General features: G+C 33.8%; 1 pseudogene; it reads right to left on the bottom strand.

The window, feature by feature from the left end:
• Positions 1-8883: 8883 nt before the first annotated feature.
• The window catches only part of LOC108315040, a 30862-nt pseudogene continuing 17921 nt past the window's right edge, over positions 8884-21824 (bottom strand).

The raw sequence follows: 21824 nt of genomic DNA on the forward strand, positions 1-21824 counted from the left end.
CAACTTATCTTTAGGGTCATTATTGACAGAGAATAACAAGGGCTCAGCTGGTAAAACAAAAATTTGGTTTGGTTGTTCCAGAATCAGTTTCACAGACAGTAAATAGAAGGTCAGGATTGGACTGAGAAGCACTTTCTTAGTAGCTGGCATAAGGAGGGAGCAGTATATTATCCAAGAAATGCATATTTCCTAGGGGCCACCAGAGAGATGGCTGGGGAAGAAGCAAGGCAGCCTATCCAGGAAGGCAGAGCAAAGGCCATATGGAGAGCCATGGACAAGGGAGTTGTTCCCAGGAAGCACAGCCAGCATCCAAACAAGGAGCCCCCATCCCTCAGCATTGCCAAGACAAAGGCTCTTTATGTCACCTGTCCCGCGGGTATTTATTCTCACTATGGAGAGGTGATGCTTACGTTTCCTATGCTTCCCTTTTCTGAGTGGGAACTTTCATTGCACTTACTTTGCCTTCTTTCTACCACTACGGTGGGGGAAAGAATGAAGGGAGAGACTGCATGTTACCCAGATAGCCTACACCCTGAGCTGGATGTTGTGCTAGATGGGGCTTAGAGTTGACTTCCTTAGAGAGGGTTAAATATGTATTATATTTGAGAAGGATCTTCACTGATAATTCTGTCAGAGGGTCAGAAGATGACAAAATGGTAGCTGTCACTCAACATGTGCTCTCTCCCTCCTATTACATAGAGAAATACATATAAAGAAGTTGCTCCAGCAGACATCACACTTACCTGCCCCCCACCACACTCCCATTTCCAGATGTCATTATTGGACTAATTTTGTCAATAAAGTGTTAAGGAATTTAATAAGTACCACTCTAGGACATGGCATTTTTAGCAGCAACTGAATCTCTATTTCTTTTTTTTTATCCCTCCCCATGCTAGATAAATAAACGATACAGCCTTGAGGAACAGGATTCTATAAGATGGAAGAGTTCTAGGTCCCTTAATAACCTAAGACCAGGAATGCCTACACTGGATTGTTGTGTTAGCAAGAAACAAATTTCTTTTGGGTTGATCTGTTGAAATGTTGGGCTTCATTTGTTGTACCTGATAGCATTGCCCTATATAATTTAGAAATGCATGACCTTGTACTGTGGTTGTGTTTCCAAAGGAATTATTGACATGATGCAACAGTAAACAAAGGAACCAAGAAGAATCTTTTCAGAGAAGAAAAGGAGACTTGAATAGAAATGTTCCTACTCCAAGATAAATAATCTAAACCAATAAACCACAGGACCTGTGAAAATCTTTATAGAAAGAAAAGAAAAATAATGTCAAATTTTTTAGAGGTGAATATAGTTAGAAAAAAATCAGTTCTAGAAAATAACGTAATTGTAAGCAGAAACTATTTTACTCTGTAAAGAAAAATAATTAAAATATTAATGCAATAAATCAATAGATAAAAGTTAAAATTTAAAAATGTAGACTTAAAAAAAGTATATGGCATTGAAAGTAATGAAGTGCTCCAAGGAAGACAAACAATTTATAAATTTGGAACTTCTCAGAGAATGTAATTACAAAAAGGATAATTTTAAAAAACAAAATTAGATTTAAAAATTTCCATGCTAAGGGAATTTGTAGATAAACATGGCCTAATATGGACCCAAGATAGATAGAGGTAATAGACATGTGGTTATATTTTGAGTATTTAATTTTAAGCACGGTATTAAAAAAATCCTGCATTTAATAATCAACCAAAATATTAAAGTAATAAAAATCCTAGGCTGCTCTCAGACTTCTAGTCAACAACATCACATTCATATTCCAGAATAAGAGAGAATATAGTCTTTGACTTTGAAAAGAAATCTGTGTTGAATTTAGATATTAATATATAGGTAAGTTGTTGTACACATGTGAACTCAAGGCAAAGACACCTCAGCTATGACAAAAACTAATTTCTTTATTGGAACTAATTTGTCATGAAGAAAACAGAGCTAAGCTAAACTAACAAATATGCACTTCAAACTGTGATTAAAAAATAAATTCTGTTCAAAGAAAACTTAGACATTTGCATATGAAAGAATTTACTGAAAACATTTTTTCATTTGAAAATGAAACCAAGTTTATACAACTATTATATAGTACACAGTGTAAATGTTACAGTTCTTAAAATAATAGTCATATGACATAAAAATAGTTTAACAATTAATGCTTTGGCCAAAAAAATCTCATTTGACGCTCATAAAACCAGGAGGTGTGGGGGTAGAATAAGTGGGAAGAATTGTAAATGTGCTAATTTCCTCATCTTTTATGAAGGGTAGTCAACAACTGTCATTCCATTTATGAAACTGATAAATGCAGAAACATAAATTTAAAACTTTTCATTAAGGCCAGGCTCTGTGGCTCAAGCCTATAATCCCAGCACTTTGGGAGGCTGAGATGGGTGGATCACCTGAGGCCAGGAATTGGAAACCAGCCTGGCAAACATGGTGAAACCCCGTCTCTACTAAAAATATAAAAATGTGCTGGATGTGGCGGTGCGCGCCTGTAATCCCAGCTACTCAGGAGGCTGAGGCAGGAGAATCGCTTTAACCTGGGAGGCGGAGGTTGCAGGAGCCAAGATCACATCACTGCACTCCAGCCTGGACGATAGAGTGAAACTCCGTCTCAAACAAACAAAGACCTTTTTATTAAAAAGCTTATCTAATTTAGTTTCAAAACAAAAATTAATAACTTGGTTACGTAGTTGGAAGACTTTGGAGAAATACTGCATTACTTTTCTTTAAGAATCAGTTGGGATAAATGTAATGACAAAAATTATAATTTTGATTTATTCATTTCATTTAGATGATGTCAGTTGATAACTACATAATGCATTGTGACTAAACTGCCCCATTTTCACAGCTGCTTGTGGAACTCTCTTCAGCCTCTTTCCCTCTTCTTGAACAAACATGTAGAAGTAAAGATAATACTGTTGACAAGTATAAGGGCATTACCCGTTTTTTGTGGCTCTTTTCCATTTTTTGGTGAACTGTATGAATTTTACCAGTTTAGAAGTCTGATCTCATATCACAGATACTGGGGAGATGTTAAACAAATATATGAACATTAGATGCCTGATTTCCCTGTACTATGGAACTTGACTATTGGATTTTTAATTCAGTTCAATGAACTCAAGCATTACATCCTTTTCATTTCATTATAGGCTCAGGAAGTGCTTGTGCTTTAAACTTTCAGTTTTATTTGCTGGCTTTGATCAATGATTCACCCTCATCTTTCTCTACATGCATCCCAGTTGCAGTTCTATTTTCTTTCCGGGTAATCCCTAGATTTTTGTTTTTTCCATGAGTTTAAGCTCTGTGTGACTTTTTCAGTCCCGGAGACTACACTTTCATAAGGCCTGGCTTATGCAAGATCAGTTGTTTTTTAAAAAATCTCTATTCCCACCAAAAACAAATGAAAAAAATAAAGGAAAGAAAGACAAAAAGAGGCAGAAGGAAGGAAAGAAGGGAGGGAGGGAGGGAGGGAGGAAGGAAGGAAGGGAGGGAGGGAGGGAGGAAGAAACAAAAGGGAAGGAAGGAAAAAAGGCAAGGAAGGAGGGAGGGAAGGAGGGAGGGATGAAGGGAAGGAGGCAGGGAAAGGAATAAAAAAAGAAGAAAAAGGAAGAGGAAGAGAAGAAGAAGGAAGGAGGAAAAAAAGATTAGAAAGGAAGAAGGGAGGAAAGAAAGAAAAAGGAAGATAAAGGAATGGAAAGAAGGCACGGAGGAGTGACAAGAGAAAAAGAAAGAAGTAAGGAAAATACACTCATGATTTTTGCCATCTTTTTATATACTTTTGGGCTATTTGCATTTGGAAACATGTTTATTCATGTCCTTATCTGTTGCTATTTGTCCTTTTTATGTTGGGTTGTAAGAGTTCTTTATGGACTCTGGATACTAGAACTACCTTAGCCAGTTGGGCTGCTATATCAAATACCATACACTGGGCAGCTTAACAGGAAATATTTACTTACTGGGCAGCTTAAACAAAAAATATTTATTTCTCTCAGTTCTGATATTGGAAGGTCCAAGATCAAAGTGCTGGCAGATTTGGTATCCAGTGATGGTTCCCTTTGATGGCAGACAGTCACTTTCTTGCTCTAGCCTTACATGATACAGAGAGAAAGGGCTCTGATTTCTTCCTTTTCTTATAAGGATGCTGATCCCACCAACAGAGTTCCACCCTCCTGACTTCATCTAAACCTAATTACCTCCCAGTGGTCCTACTTCCAAATACTATGGGGATTAGAGATTCAGGCTTTAACATATGAAACTTTAGGGGTCAAAAACATTCAGCAAGATCTTTATCAAATATATGATTAACAAACATTTTATCTAATTTTTAGATTTTGCTAGAAAAAAATCTTGCAGGATTCACAGGCCCTCAGTTTACTTTGGGGAGCTGACCGAAGTTGACATGGATGCATTGCTCCAGAGTAAAACCTACGTTATGCACCCCACTACCCTGTGTGGAACAAAGCTACTACATCATGTTATCATCCTGAAACCAGAGCCACTGGTTAGAATGCACCCTGCTGTGGGGTCCAGTTTCTATTGTGTTTCTTCATCCCTGAGTGTTCACCATTATTTCATCATGTTTACACAGGTGGCAGCAGTGCCATGACACTGACTTCTTGGAGCCTAGGCTCAGACAAATGACTGTGACTCTGGTTCCTGAGCCCACACATTACCATGCCCACAGGAATAAGTGGTTCTTCACAGTGCTGAGGCCAACTCTGGGCTGGCTGAATCACCATGAGCAAGCACCCACATCCCAAAAAATCAGTCCAGTAAGTCTATCTCTGGCAAGCTTGCCCCTCAGCCAGATGGACTGTCATGCATGCACAACCCCAGCTGGAGAGCCAGCCTAGTGGTCTGTACCACTGAGCCCACTCTAGAGCCATTTGAACTGTTGCACACACACATCTCCAGCTTGAGAACCAAACTTGCACCTTACAGCCAGTAAGACCACGCCACTGACACAATTAACTCCTGTGTTCTAGCTCAATGAGGCACTCGTAGACATTGCTGGTGTGTATTATAGATGAAGAAACTTCATGGAGGCTACACTGCTACATTCACCAAGGATCAAAATCAATGCACCATACCCAACAGACACCCTAGGATTCATCTACAGGAAAAAAACAAAAAAACCTCTTTGCCTAGAAGCTGCTTTAGGCAGTTATCCAAAGTGGACTTGAGGGCCTGTTTGGTCTGCAGGATATTTTTGTAACAAACTCTAAAAAATGGGAGAAAATATTTGTTAATCATATATCTGATAAAGGTCTGCTGAAGATATGACAATCGTTGGGTGAGTTATGAGCATCCAGATCAAGGATTCTCAAAGATCCATGAATACACACAACCCATAAAGGTACTGATGTAGGCACATTATAATCCAACAGTAAAAAGTCAAAGATTAGAAGAGAATTCTTAAAGCAGCAAAAGTATCAAGTCACATGTAAGAAAAGACTATAAGACCATTAGACTATAAGAATATTTCTTAGGCTATAGGAATACTTTTCAGCAGCTAATTATCAGGATGATAATTCCTATAATGAAAACATGTAAAAGTAAAAATTCCACTAGTAGAGCTAAACATAATCAAACAGAATACTTCAGTACCATAATCATGCTACATAAACACTTCAAACCTCTACCATAAAGGTTACAAGTCAGAATAGTAAAAAATAATTAGAACTACAATTACTGTGAAGAAACACACTACAAATAAAGATGTAAATTTAGATAACAAATATACAAATTATGAGGGGAGGATAAAAGTCTAAAATATTTTAATTTAACCCAAGTTAAGTTATTATTGGATTACATAAGTCTATTATAACTACAGGTTTTCTTATGTTAGTTTGTCAGTAATTACAAAGAAAGAAATTGCAGCGTATACAATAATGAGAAAGAGAAAGGAATCAAAGCTTAGCAACACAGGAAAATACCAAACCACAAAGATAAACAATGGTAAACAAAGAGAGAAAGAAAAGACCAAAAGATCTATTAAAAAAAATAAACAGAAAACAATTAGCAAAATGGCAGAAGTTCTTACCTATCAATAATAACCTAAAATGTGAGTGGATTAAATTATCCAATCAAAAGATGTAAAGTGATTGAATGGGTAAGAAAACTAAACCCAAAACAAAAATGAAACTCAATTATATGCTGCCTACAAGAGAAACACTTCATGGGTAATCACCACACAGACTGAAAGTGAAGTGATGGAAAAGACATTCCATGCAAATAAAGACCAAAAGTGAGCAGCAGTTGCTAGAGTTATATGAGACAAACTAGACTTTGGGTCAAAAACTGTTAAAAAGAGAAAAAGAAAATCACTGCATAAAGATAAGTGGATCTATTCAGCAAGATAATATAACATTTGTAAACAAATATCCACACAACACTTGAACACCCAAATATATAAAGCAAATATTGCTTGATTTAAAGGGAATAATAAACCTAAATATAATGATAATAGGGAACTTCAACACCGCATTTTCAGCAAAGGACAGATCACCTAGACAGGAAATCAACAAAGAAACATCAACCTTAAACTACCCTCTACACCAAATGGACCTAATTAACATTTACAGAACACTCTATCCAACAGCTGTAAAATACACATTCTTCTCAACTGATGTATTATATTCCCAAGAATAAATTATATACTAAGCCAAAAAAGGCTTTACAGAGTCATGGAGATTGAGATTATATCATGTATTTTTGACCTCAATGGTATAAAATTAGAAATTAATAACAGAGAAAACTTCAGAAATTTTACAAATACATAGAAATTAAACAACATTTTACTAAAACATATGGCTCAATAAACAAATTAAAAGATAAATTCAAAAGTTTCTTGAGACAAACACAGATGAAAATATAACACACCAAACAACCTACAGAATACAGCAAAAAAAAAGTTGTGAGAGGAAAGGTATAGCAATAAACACCTATATCAAAAAACGAGAAGAATCTCAAATTTAAAAACTTAGCATTTAACTCAAGGAACAACAAAAACAAAAACAGGCTAAATCCAAAATTAATAAAAGAAAAGAAATTGTAAAGATCAGAGAAAAAATTAGAGACTACAAAGCAATATGAAATATTAACAAGAGTTAGGCTAAAAAATTGAAAAAAACCTTTAGTTAGATAGACTAAGAAAGAAAGAGATGACTCAAGTAAAGTCAAGAAAGAAAACAGTAATATTAAAATTCATACCACAGAAATATAACAAATCATAAATAATATTATGAACACTTAGTGTATGAAAAATTGGAAAACATAGAAGAAATGGATAAATACCTGGACACATGCCACCCACCAAGATGGACTTATGAAAAAATAGAAAATGAAACTCTAAAGAAATTACCAAGTCCAACATTACCCTGCTATCAAAATTAGGCAAGGATACAAGAATAAAACATAAATAGAAAAATTCTCAAAATAAAAATGAGTAAAATGAATTCAGCAACACATTAAAATGATCATTCACTTATTATCAAGTGAGATTTATCCCAGAAATGTAATCAGCTTAACATATGCAAATTAATGAATATGATACATCACATTAACAAAATGAAAGATAAAAACTTATGTCCAAGTCAATTGAAGCAGAGAAAGCATTTTTCAAAATTCAACTTTGCCATATATCAAAAACTCTCAACAAATTAGAAATAGGAAGTATGTACCTCAACACAATAAAGATCACATATGAGAAATCCTCTGGTAACGTTATATGAAATGGTAAAAATTTGTCAACCTTTCCTCTAAGGTCTAAAACAAGACAAGGATACCCACTTTCATCACCTCTATTCAACACAATACCACAAATCTTAGACAGCAAAATTAGGCAAGAGGAAGAAATAAAGGGTATTCAAACTGGAAAAGAATAAACCTAATTATTCTGTTTTCTAAATCTTATATTTAGAAAAACGTAAAGACTGGACAAAAATGCCTTAGCTAATAAACTTATTCAGTAAAGTTGCAGGCTACAAATCAACACACAAAATCAGTAGAATTTTTAGACGCTAACAAGTTAGAAAAAAAAGTAAAAAAAAATCTAATAGTTACAAAAGAAAAAATGTACCTAGAAATAAATTTAATCAAGGAAGTGAAAGATCTCTACACTGAAAACTATAGAACACTGATGAAAGAAACTGAAGAAAAAACACATAGTAGAAAAATATCCCTTGTTTATGAATTAGAAGTATTCATATTGTTAAAATGTCCATACTAGTCAGAGTGATTTATATGTTCAATACACTCTCTATCAACTACTAATGACATTCCTCACAAAAATATATTTTTTAAAATCTTAAAATGCTTATGAAACTAATAAAAACCCTGAGTAATCAAAATAATTTTGTGGGTTTTTTTTTTAAGATAAACATACAAAAACAAAGCTAAAAGCATTGCAGTACCTGATTTCAAAATATACTACAAAGCTATGGTAACCAAACAACATGGTATTGACATAGAAACAGACACACAGATCAACAGAACAGAATAGAGAGCCCAGAAATAAATTCACACATCTAATACCAACTGACTTTTATTTTTTTCAAATTGTAGATGTATTTTATTTTGTAAGCAACAATCAAAATATACTTGTACTACTGATTTTTTTTCAAATATTAAATGAAATATTTACAAAATGTGTCTACTTTGGTGTATTCTTGTATAACTTTAGAATCTGCAAAGGCCCTGACTAAAGAAGCAGAAGTAATTGCGTAGCTGAGACTGAAGCTGTTAAAGTGCTACAAATGATACCAAATGTCTTACATTTAACCAAATACATTTTCAGAGGTCCGTTAATTTTGAGCATTAAGAACGACAGAGGAATGTATCCTGAAAGCATCACTAATAAGTTTTTTGTTGCTTCACTGAAACACAACACTCTTCAACATAGCTGCTAACAATATTTGAAGTCATGGCTAAATCAACTTGTTCCTCCAAATGATATTAGTGTTCTGCTAGCCAACACTCTTTATTGCCAGCTGTTTAGGTGTTATCTTCTTCATCTACAGCCTTTATGTGATACTTGGCTAATTCCAGCACCTATTTTAATGCTGATTCATTGTGTTTACAATGTTCACAGTAGTCCTGAAGTATCAAACCTTCCATTCAACTTTTCTTATGCAAATTTAGCAACATCTTCTGTTCCAGTTTATTTTTTTTTATAATTAATAGTAATAGAATAATAATGTCTGTTCATCCATTAATTAATGCCTGGATAGATGGCTTGTTTAAGTGACCCATATTTGAATTTGTTAGTCTTGGTTCATGTAATAAGACCATCATACTGGCATTGATCAATCTGAAGGCATCACTAACAACCTTTCTTTTTACAGCTCCCTCTGACAAGGTGTCAAATCTCTACTGAGTGCTGATATCCACCCCAGAAACCCCAACAACCAAGCCAAAGTGACTGTGATGCCAACAAGTAACCATCTCAAGCTTTCCTGTCTGATTGAATATATGCACCAGTTTAGCTTGGAACACTAGATCAAATGCCTCCACGCTGAGACCCATAGTATAGCAAACATGTCAATCACTCTGATGGTATAATAATCAACAAATTCTTCAAGCATCAGAACCATAACTTCCATTGGAACTCCAGCATCGCCATGCTTTAACATTTTTAACAGTGCCAGGGAAAAGATGTAGACTTGCTCTGCTGTTTCTACTGCAGGATTATCTGTAGGTAGCCATGGTCCTGCCCAGGCATACCTGCTCCAAGGCTAAAAAACCTGTCTATGCTTCTGGACAGTAATTACAATTCTTAAGGCAATCATGTTCAATTTCTTGTTTAACAAATTTCTTCTTAATGAACGCTCTTGTTAATTCTGGCAGGTATAATTTTCCCCGTGATGTAAGTCTCCAGAAGGCCAACAGGGGTGCAATGTCCCGGTCTGGACCTTTGTCTTGCCTCTGCAGCAGCTCAGACTTAACCTGGCTGTTACTCCACAAACCAGAGATGAATCAGCCCAATTCCATTCAAAAGAGTTGCCCGGGTCTTTCTAATATTTTATATATATTTTGTCAATAAATATCATATGAGCAAATCAACATATCTACACAGAATACTCTATACATTCTAGCTTTTCATTGGACTCTGGACAGATTATTTAGATTAACCATAATGGTTTAATATTTTAAGTAAAATTTTTTAAAATATATTTTTATTCAGTATTATTATGGCTTTTCACTATAAGGTTTAGTACAAATACCTGACTTGACTTACAACTAGAAATTGTTTTAACAATAATACTATGACAGAATTTACATTTGCATATTAATATCACATAGGTAATTTTTAAATGGAAACTTCTAGATCTTACTTATTCTTATAAGTGCATAATAGTATATTATTTGAATGATTTGTGTATATTTAATTAGTGGAGTATTAATGGGGAAAGTTTGGACTTTCCCCATTTGGAAAGTTTTAGCAATGTAAGTAATTTAAATAAATAGAAAAAATACTTGCAGAATATATAGAACATTAATTAGAAAATTATGTATTAGCATTATGATAAAGATGTACCACAATAGCCAGCCAAAAAAAAAATCACTGTTAATATTAAATTTAACAGAAAAGTTTAAAGGAGAACTTAGCAAATATTCTCATTACTTAGTCAGAAATTTTGAACAACATTGTACAATTTCTCTAGAGAGAACTTTTCTATAACCATTAAATATCTCTATAATGGTTACACTCAAAATAATTTCCTTGAACATATGGAAACTTTGTTTTTGATGGCCATGAAGCCATCAAAAATCACAGGTCAAATACCTTTAGTCAGTAGAAAATCCTTTCCAAAATAGGCTGAAGACACAAAGGAACTGTAATATAAGACTAAAGTTAAATCAGATCTAAAATCCACATCCACCACATCACAAGGAAAAGGAAGAATAGATATTGTGGCTCAGAATTGCACAGCCATCCTAAGGTGCTTTAGCTAAAACCTGGCCATATTCCCAAAACTAAAGGAAATAAAATAAGCCACAATAAAAATTACAAAAAATCCACAAGATATAAATTTAGTTTAAGAAATTAGCTTGAATATTTCCCCAAGGACTAAAAATGATAAAATTTTACCAAATAGGCTGGGCTCAGTGGCTCACGTCTGTAACCCCAGCACTTTGGAAGGCCAAGGCAAGCAGATCACGAGATCAAGGCCATCCTGGCCAACATGGTGAAACCCTGTCTCTACTAAAATACAAAATTAGCTGAGCATGGTGGTGTGTGCCTGTAGTCCCAGCTACATGCAAGATTGTTGCATAGGTACACACATGGCAGTGTGATGTGCTGCCTTCCTCCCCATCACCTGTATCTGGCATTTCTCCCCATGCTATCTCTCCCCAACTCCATCTTGCAAATCGTCTGTGAGCTTACACTTTTGTGGCCCTGTGACTAGGACCCTGTCTTTAGCTGAACTAAAGAAAAGTCCTGCAACATTATGACTCAGCAATTCCAACTTAAGCCTCAAGATAACTAAATATATGACCACCAAAATACTCATACAATAATGTTTTTGGAAACTGCTTGTAAAATCAACACTAAAAGTCATATATATCATCTACCAAATGTCTATCCACATTGAATAAATAAACTGTGAAATAGTACACAGAGGAAAATAATGAACGAAAGCTACACACAACAGCATTGATAAGGCCCACAAACTAATGCTGAGCAAAAGAAGCAGGTTGAAATTGCCTACACATAGTGATTCCATTTAAGCAAATTTCAAAAGCAGCAAAACTAACTTGTATTGGTTAGGAATGCATCTACAGATATAAACAAGAAGTAAACAAAAAATTTAGCATCACATTTTATTTTAGGATTATAATTTCCTCGGTTGGATTTGAGGGAAGAGTTTATGATTAGATAAAGGTATATTGGGTGAGGAGATTCCTGGGTTCTGGCAATGTTCTGTTTCTTTATCTTGATGTAAATTGGTGTTTGCTTTATGGATATCTGTTTAAATGTACATATATATTTTATGTGCTTCTCCGTAAGTATATTTCACATTAAAAGTAAGGTAAAAATACACTCGGGGAATATGCTGATTCTATCAATTGCTTTCCTGACCTTGTCCATCTATTTTTCATCTCACCAGCTCCTTGTTTAATAGGAACCTAAAAATTCATAGGCTCAAATCTCAACTTCCATTTCTCTATATATACTGTCCTTCCCCCAGCCTGTCCTATCTCAGTCAAAGACAGTAGTAATTCAGATCTCTGGCTCAAGTATACAGAATCATCTGTGATTATTCTCCTTTATTCATAGGCTACTTTCAATGTGCTAGAACATCCTTTTGGCTCTGCCTTAAAAATCTATCCTGAATCTGACTACCACTTATCTCACTGTTAACTTCCCTAAGTCACTCTCACTTAGCCTTGTGATGGCATTCTTTCCAGAGAGTAGAAACAGTGCATTTGTATTTCTTCATTCACTTCTTTAAATATTCCTTAATCTTCTTGCTCTCCTTCATGCTTCCATCTCTTGAAGACACCACATCTCATTTAGCCCTTGAAAACTTCAGTGTTCTCTCTCTCTCTCACTTCTTCTACCATTGGCCTAGTGAAAAAGGAGGTGCCCTTCTTACTATTTACACTGATTCTAAATTATTCTACTCCTTTTCTTCCAAAAAAAAAAAAAAAAAAAAAAAAACTTGGTTTGAATTGACAGGAGACTCTACCACTCAGCATCCACAATTATTTAAACATCCAGGTTCATTAAAATTCCAAATCCTGTGTGGCTGGGACTTTCTCCAACTAATACTGTGCAGGTTCTTGGTGGTTTCACTGTTTTTCGTACCCCCGCCCCATCTCATTTTCCCCACTTCTTAATAGTTTAAATCTTATGGTCAGCTATTACTGTCTCTTACCTACAACATTAGCTCCTATCTAGTCTTCATCCAAAGAATTTCAATTCTGGTTAAATCTAGTTCAAATCTTAGTGCTCCACATGATCATCTGAATGGAATGATTCTAAATGATTTTATCTTAAGCTCACACTAACTACCATAAAGTGGTCTCTTAATTCTGACTCCATTGTCCTGATCTACTATAGTTTCCAGCCTTTCAGGTGACTATTTAATTTTTTCTTTGTCTTCAGTCCCCCAGAACCTTCTTTCACTATCTTCACTATTAGTCATTGATCTTATTCCTTATTTCAATGAGAAAATAGAAGCAATAAGAAATTAACCATGATACCGCTTCCACACATATAGCCACCAATATGAATCTGGATCTGTAAAATCTGAATTGCTTTCTCTTCCCATGAATGAATCGTCTTTCCTCCAAGTTAAGTACTTTTTTCACATATTACTTGACAGCTTCAATATCCATTTTTGTAAAATATCTTTTTAAGTATATTGACCAAATTTCATTAGACTTTTTTCTAGATGTATAGACATGCTTTATGCATTTTGTATATATACTTTGTCTTTTAGTCTTAGGCTTTCTGATTTATGCTTTGAATTTTATTTCATTGTCTTTTTGAATAGACAGGATTTCTTAAATCTCATGTAAAAGTAATATCTAGATTCTCATAAGTTATGATCCATGCTGTTTGTATCCTATTTTAGAAATTCTTATTGTTTTGCCTTTTTTTTTTTCTTTATAGGTAGTTCAGTTTGGGGAATGCGTAAGGTCAGTCTAAATTTTATATTTTCCCCATACAATATCTAGTTGTCTCAGTATCTTTTTTTCTTTTCCTTTCTTCTCTCTCTCTTCCTCTCTCCCTGTCTCTCCCTCTCTCTCTCTCTCTCTGATTGCTATTTTTACTACTATGCAAAGGTATCTACATCTTTATGTGTCTACTTAAGTTTGGGTCTGTTTCTAATCTCTTTATTCTGTTTCATTGGCCTAGTTGTCAAACTGGTACCAATGCTATTTTGCCTTAATTAGTGTAGCCTTATGAGAAACCATTATATTTGATAGAACAGATTTTTCCTCTTCAATCTTCTTCATTAATGTCTTGGCAATTCATAACTTTACACCCCCTATTGTTCTGGATCCACTCTCTACTGTTGATCATGCTGCTCTTTATCTTAAGAAATTGCTATGAAATACAACAAAAGCTCCCATCTGTCTAACTTCTGGTTAGGTTTAACCACTTGGAGGGGCACCGGAGTAGAATGTAGCAGAGCAGAGCATAGGTGGTAAGTGAGATTTGGGTACTTCTTTCCCATCATTAGTGATTTGGCTGCCTCCTCCTACTTATGGCCTCACTTCCAATAGACAACTTTCTTATATAATTGCCCTTTCAGGAATTCAGTAAGTTTCTTCCCTTTGCCCTTTCAGGAAAGTTTTTTGGAGACCTAACCACAGCAACAACATCTAACACAAAAATTACAGCCTCATCTCTATATCTGTTACTAGAAACACATAAATTAATGAACATTTAAGTGTTATGTTTTGTCCTTCAGGATAGTCAGTTCTTTCAAAATTCACTGTCTTCATCCATTCATTCATTGAAGGCTATATGCTTTTTCCTTATGATTCATGTTTTTTGTGCTCTTGTTTAAAATATTTTTATTGTTTTGCCTTTTACATTTAGACTTACAGTCTACCTACCTAAAATTGATTTGGGGGATGGTGTGAGGTAAGAATCAATTTTTATTTGTTTTTATGTTATACGTAATGATTCCTGCACCATTTATTGAAAAGATTGTCCTTTTCTTCCTGTTCTTAATTCCATATGTTTTATACCTTGTTTACACTTGCCTGTATTTATTACCATAGGTGAAACAGAAAATCATAGAGGAAATTTGGTTATTTATACACAGGTGATGTGAAGTTTCAAGACAAGCTGAAATATATGAGCAAAGAGGCAAAAAGTAATTACATTGAGGGACTGTAAGTAGGTCCACAACATAGGTTTCTGGTGCAAATTGTTTCAAAATGAGATTCAAGTAGAAAATCTTGTGGGAGATTTCATTTGCCGGTTCCTGATAAAACCGGTTTATGCTATAGACCAGTATAACGCACTAGGTTTCTTTTTTGATCTCATAAACCCACCTATATATATGTGAATATATATATATATATATATATATATGTGAATATATATATATATATGTGAATATATATATATATGTGAATATATATATATATATGTGAATATATATATATATATATATTCTCTTTACCCTTTTTATTTTAATACATTTTTTAAATTTGCATTGATATGTTTAGGTCTTACTTGAAATTTTATTGTAAAGTCCATTGTTGGGCAAATGATATAGGTTAATCAATAATGTAAAAAGAATTTTTTAAGTATTCAGATTTTATTCCAAAGTTTCTAGTTCTTGATATTTATTCTACAGTGAAAAAAATGCAGTTTGTAGGAAATAAATCAACATTTCAACCACTGAGAGTTTAGTTTCAAGGTAAAATAGCTTAGCAGTGTAATCACCTGTCTACCCAATGTCTACAAGGTAACAGGCTGGCTGATTTGTTTACATGGTTATTTCTGAAATGTTAAATTTGATTAAAATGAATTCTCCCTCTGGGTGACCTTGCTTGCCATAAAACAGGTACACTGACAAGGATCAGAAAGTGAAATTCTATAAATAAATTTAGAGTTACTGAAAAAAATACTGGACACTGTGAACATTTTATTTTTAATATGTTTTTTGCTGGTGGCATATCTACTTATTTGAAAAGATCCATGTTTCTCTAAACCAGGCAAACATTTCATATCTAATCCTTTAAGACTCCTGTTATATAAAGAAATGTACTTAGGCACTTAACAAATAAAGAATATAGATCTTTGCATAAACCATGAGAACATAAGATGTTGAAAATAAATACCTCCAAGCTCAGCAAAGAACTAGAACCCGAAAATATCAGAGTGGAACCATTCTATGTCTTTCTCTCTCTCTCTCTCTCTCTCTCTCTCTCTCTCTGTGTGTGTGTGTGTGTGTGTGTGTGTGTGTGTGAGAGAGAGAGAGAGAGAGAGAGCTCCCTTAAAAATGTATTCTATATTATAAAACAGATATTTTACAAAAAATTCTGATTGATTAAAAAATAATCTACCACTTAATTTCAGTGAAACAATGTTGAAAATGAATTGATTTTTCTGCAGGATAAAACTTGATAATACTTAAAATTATTGTAGCTGTTGAGGCTATAAAAAACATATTGTCAATGCCTGCCTACAAAAGAGTTATAAAGTTTACTTCTCAAAATTAGGTCTGTGTGTATTGTATTTTTTCAATACTCTTGTTTAGACCTTCCAAATTCTATGCTATCATTAACAAGGTGAGGGTCAGGAGGAAAGATCAGTCAATCTCTAGATGTGTTAGTTGCTTCAGTTTAATATTACCTTTTCAAAGCTTCCAGGACCCCAATCGAAGGTTTGCTTTTTCCTAGAGAAAACAAAGTGATCTTGTGAAAAAAAATCACAAACTTTGAATGAGGTAAATACAATTACTTCATATTGTAACTTTACATACGACCTTAGCAAATCATTATTTCTAAGTCGCAGTATGATCATGTGTGAAATGGAGATTATATTACTCAGTTTATAATATTTAACATATGTACAATACTAATATTTGAGCATTCTACCCAGTATATAATATCAATATTTTTGCTTAAGTGATGAGTCTTAACTGTAGTACATTATGTCCAGAATCCCAGGAAATAGGTTTGTGCTGGTACAATGATGCATTGATAAGAAGAGAATAAAAACTTGTTTAGTAGATTGTCAGAAACACACACCACATGTCAGGCCTGACTCTTAGGCAGCAACCTGTTCAAGTTCTATATGAAAGAAAGGGAAATAATTTGCCACTGAAATCATTCCAAACTTTCATTTATTCATTGTTTACACATTCAACAAATATATAAACATCTCCCAAGATTCAGGCTTTGGTAATAGTGAATAAGGCAGAATTCAGATAGTCCCCATCATGGAGGTAACACGTATAAATACTTTATCCATTTATTATCCATAAAATGATATGTAATGCACAATGATGGATATGCTTCTCTTCATTAATTCAACTTGCTAATATAATTTTGAGTTGATAATTATTTTAGATTATTAATCCTGAATTTTATTGTGTATATATATATGTATATATATATATACACATACATATATATATGTTTTGAGATTTTTTTAATCTCAACGATTTAAATCTGAGCTATTCGACTTTTAAAATACTTTTGTTTGTTTTTTTGACTATCACAAAGTCAATAATAACTACATATGTTACTAGAAGAGGACCAGAAAACTCATCCGCAATGCAAATCTCAGCATGCTATTGAGCACAGGAGCACAGATGCCCTGGAAAAAAACAAATATTAACAAGCATAGGTGTGCTTTTTTTTTTTTTAACTATAAAGAAATTAGAAGAAATGAGGTCATTTTATAAATCCATTGTAAGCTTGGAAACTTGAAGGAAATTGGGGGCTAAGATGAATTTTCTGCTAATCTGGTAAAAACAAGGGGGTCTCCCCAACTCACACATGCACTTTTCCCAGAAGATGATGTCAGAAAATACACCTCTATATGTTTAAAATACATTGCAGGCTTCATTTGTACAATGTGAGAAAACAGCTTGCCCATTTGTTTCTGCATAGTTGACACAAACATTGTTCTATGATAGTTGGCCATATTTTCAGATATTTTATCTGGGAAGATTCACAAATACTGTAATGATGATCTTAGCTACTAGTTAATAACTCATTAATGCCTTTTTCTCATTTTCCTTTCAAATTAGATATTCTTAGACTTACTTAAAGTTGAGGTAATTAACCTATTTTTAAGGCTGCCACTTCAATTTTGTTGTAATTATCCTGTAAATAGGATAATTACATGGTCCTAGCTTTCTTGGGACAGTTCAGTTTTGCTCCTGTCCATATATTTTAACTAATTTAATATTTGTTTCATCATGTTTCACTCTTAAAAGCGCCGTGTCTTAAACCACATGGGCTGTATTTGGATCATATGATTGTCTTATGACAATGAAGCATAATTCAAACTACAAATTCTTGGACCTAAGATATTAATTAAATCTTGTAACCGAATATGTTATATAACTGACATCCTTTTTTTTTTAATTTTTTTATTTTATTTTATTTTTTTTAAAGATGGTGTTTCACCATGATGGACAGGCTGGTCTTGAACTCCTGGTCTCAGGCGATCCACCCACCTCGGCCTCCCAAAGTGCTAGGATTACTGGCGTGAACCACCGCGCTCTGCCTTATAATTGACATCTTAAAATAAGGGTTCTGTAAGTCAGACTGTGCATAAACTTTAATTTGCAGGACAAAAGAGATGGACTGTCCCTTGAGGAAAGCCTGCAGGGTTATATGAATTGAACAGCGAGACATAATTTTATAAAGAAGATTAGAAATTAAGTCTCCTGACTTTGCAATAATAAGTTGCATGACCTTTACTTCTCTGAGCTTTGTTCTATCATTTGTAAAATGTAAAATCCCAATTATTGAATAGCAGATGTGCTGGCCACTTTAAAACATCATCTGTTTTAAGCCTCAAAACAGCCTATTATGCTAAATGATAGTATCCCCATTTTACAGATCAAGAAACAGGCATACAAAACTCTTCCTACAGTGACACATCTAATACATGGCAGGGCCAGTTTTTAAACCCAGTTCTCCTGGTTACTAAGTCCATATTCTTTCCACAATATATCAGTTCCCATTCAAAAATGAAAACGCATTATACCAAAGCTTATCTTTATCATGTACTTGATGCCAGTTACTGAGCTCTGCTTTGGAGGCTACACTGATGGCTGTGTCAGTGATGTTGTTTATCTCCTCACTAGTTGGGGAAGTAAGATGTAAGCAAATAGACAAGAAATAAGAGAGCTACATGGGAGCTTTACAAACACAAAGGGCGAGATGCAAAAAAAAAAAAAAAAAAAAAAAAAAAAAAAAAAAAAAAAAGCCTTTCATTCAGAAGTCCAATATGCAATTCACATGTAAACAAGATCTTTATGTGGTTTTTTATTGTTTTTGTTTTTTGTAAAATTTACTTTGATAAATCCTGTTAAATAGTTTCTGTGTAGAAATTGTTTTCAAATACACAGTATTTGATGGAAGGAGTCAGAACTGCACAGATTTTTTTTTTTTTTTTTTTGAGATGGAGTTTCCCTCTTGTTACCCAGGCTGGAGTGCAATGGCATGATCTCGGCTCACCGCAACCTCCGCCTCCTGGGTTCAAGCAGTTATCCTGCCTCAGCCTCCCGAGTAGCTGGGACTACAGGCAAGTTGCACAAACTTTTATAGTATCAAGTCTCTGAAATGGTAGTTTATGGTAGGTAATGATTATTATATTTCTTATTCAGTGTATATAGATTTTATAAATGAATCTATATTGTTTATAAAAGATAACTAAAATGAGACTTTCTTGGGATAAATTTAAATATATTTTTCTCTCCAAGAAAGAAACAATAAAAAATTTTTATTTCATATTCTTGGTTTTGTTTGTTTTCTGGATAGAGGGTCATGACTGTAAAATAGTGATTGTGAAATTCAATTTTGTAAATCTGTGGATTCAAATTAATTATAAAATTTGTAACAGAAGTATTATTTTAGGAGATAACAGGAGATAAAACCAAACTTAGTAGATTTAAATTTCCAATTCTGAGTATTCCAATAATTTTCACAAGGTCCTTCAGATAGCAGAATTTTATGGGATGAGTAGAAGCTTTGAATTCAGACAGAAATGGTTGTAGATTCCACTAAGGATTACAGATATTTAGTAACTGCCAAACTACTATAATCTATAATAATACAGTATTTTATATGCCAAATATAGATAAAATATCTATTTAATATTAAGAAATAGATGATCTATGACCATAGGACACATATACCTATTACATTTTGTGATTGCCAAGTTAAGGAAGCTAGGTAGAAACAAACAGCCATGACATTATAGTGTTTTGAAACAACAAAATGTTATTTTGTATTTATGTACCATATCCTCTGAAAATAAGTGGAGTTCTCTGTTCTATGCTGTCTTCATTCTACAACCCAGGATGCTGGGGCAGACCCTCTCCGGAACATTGCCTGTCTCCATGGAAAAAGGAGAGAAAGAGAAATGGTGATCCCTGTCATCAAATGGTGTTGAATATTTTTGTCCTTCTGCTCACATTATGTGGGCAAATCTCAAAAAGAATGTGGAAGGGCAATCTTATCATGTGCCTCAGAAAGGCAGAACTGGAGTCCTTGAAGAGCTGTCAATATTTTACATCTTTTCTGGCCATCTCCTGATTTCAGGAATCACAGTAAGATAAACTCAGAGTCTTACAGACACAAACTACAACTACCAGAAAGCAAGACTAAAATATTATCACTACTATTTCCTTATCAGCAGCAATCCAACATTGGTAGCACTACTTTAAGTCAGTGCATAATTCATGTTAACGAAGAGACATTTGTTTTTGTGATTCAACCTAACACGAACTAGCAATAAATGCTATTATTTACATGGGCCTGGTAGTGTACATTTTCTTCATGCATCTGAAGTTGTATCTTGTAAACAAAATTAAAAACTTTTGTGCTTTTTGAAGCACACCAAAAAACTCAAAATTCAATTCACAGACTGAGAGAAAATACATTGAAATCATTTATGTGATAACTTCAATCCAGAATACATAAAGGACAATTACACCCCCAAAATATAAAAATGTATCATCTAATTTAAAATGGGCATAGGATTACAATACATAAACAATCAGTAAGCACATGAAATGATTTTCAACAGGATCAGTCACTAAGAACGTGCAAATCTAAACCACAATGAGATACCACTTTAGACCTGGTAAATGACTATAATAATAAATAAAAAATAATGTGTTGGCAAGATATGGAAAAACTGTAAGCCTTGTAATTTTCTGGCAAATATCTATAATGATATATCCAATTTGGAAAACCATTTGACATTTTTCTAAACTGTTCAACAAAGTTACAGTAAGACTCAAAAATTTCACTCCTAGGTATCTACCCAAGAGAGTGAAAACATAGATTCAACAAAGATGTGTAAGTGAATTTCATAGCATTATTCAAATAAACAAAATGTGAAAACAACCCAAATGTCCATTAACATTTAATGTATAAACAAAATGTCAAGCATTCAGACCTAGATTATTAAGCCATAAACAAGCACTGATACATTTTATAACATGTATACACGTCAAAAACATGATAATAAGTGAAATCAGTAATAATAGGTCATGCATTGTGTGATTCAATTTTTATAAAATGTCCACAATAGGCTAATCTATAGAGATGGAAAGTTATATAATGATTGCCTAAAGGTGGGGTTTGGAGCGGGGAATGGAGAGTAACTGCAAATGGGTGTGATATCACTTTTGTAGTGATGAAAATGTTCTAAAATTAGATTGTAGTTATCATGGCATAAATTTATAAATACGCTATAATCCGTTGAATTTTATACTTAAATTTTAATAGGAAAATTGTATGTGTGTATATATATATATATGTGTGTGTGTGTGTATATATATATATTGTATATATATATATATATATATATATATATAAATTCTCAATAAAGCTGTTAAATCCAAAGAGATTTGTGGGGGCTGTTGAGGGGGATTTTTTTTTCTTTTTGTTGTTGTTGAGACAGGATCTCACTCTGTCACCCAGGCTACAATGCAGTGGCACAATCATGGCTCACTGCAACCTCCTCCTCCTGGGATCAAGTGATTCTCTTAGCCTCTTGAGTAGCTGGGACTACAGGTATGCGCCACCACATCCAGCTAATTTTTTTTTTTTTTTTTTTGTAAAAATGGGGTCTCAATATGTTGCC

Source organism: Cebus imitator, unplaced genomic scaffold, assembly GCF_001604975.1.
Source record: "Cebus imitator isolate Cc_AM_T3 unplaced genomic scaffold, Cebus_imitator-1.0 Scaffold167, whole genome shotgun sequence".
NCBI lineage: Eukaryota > Metazoa > Chordata > Mammalia > Primates > Cebidae > Cebus > Cebus imitator.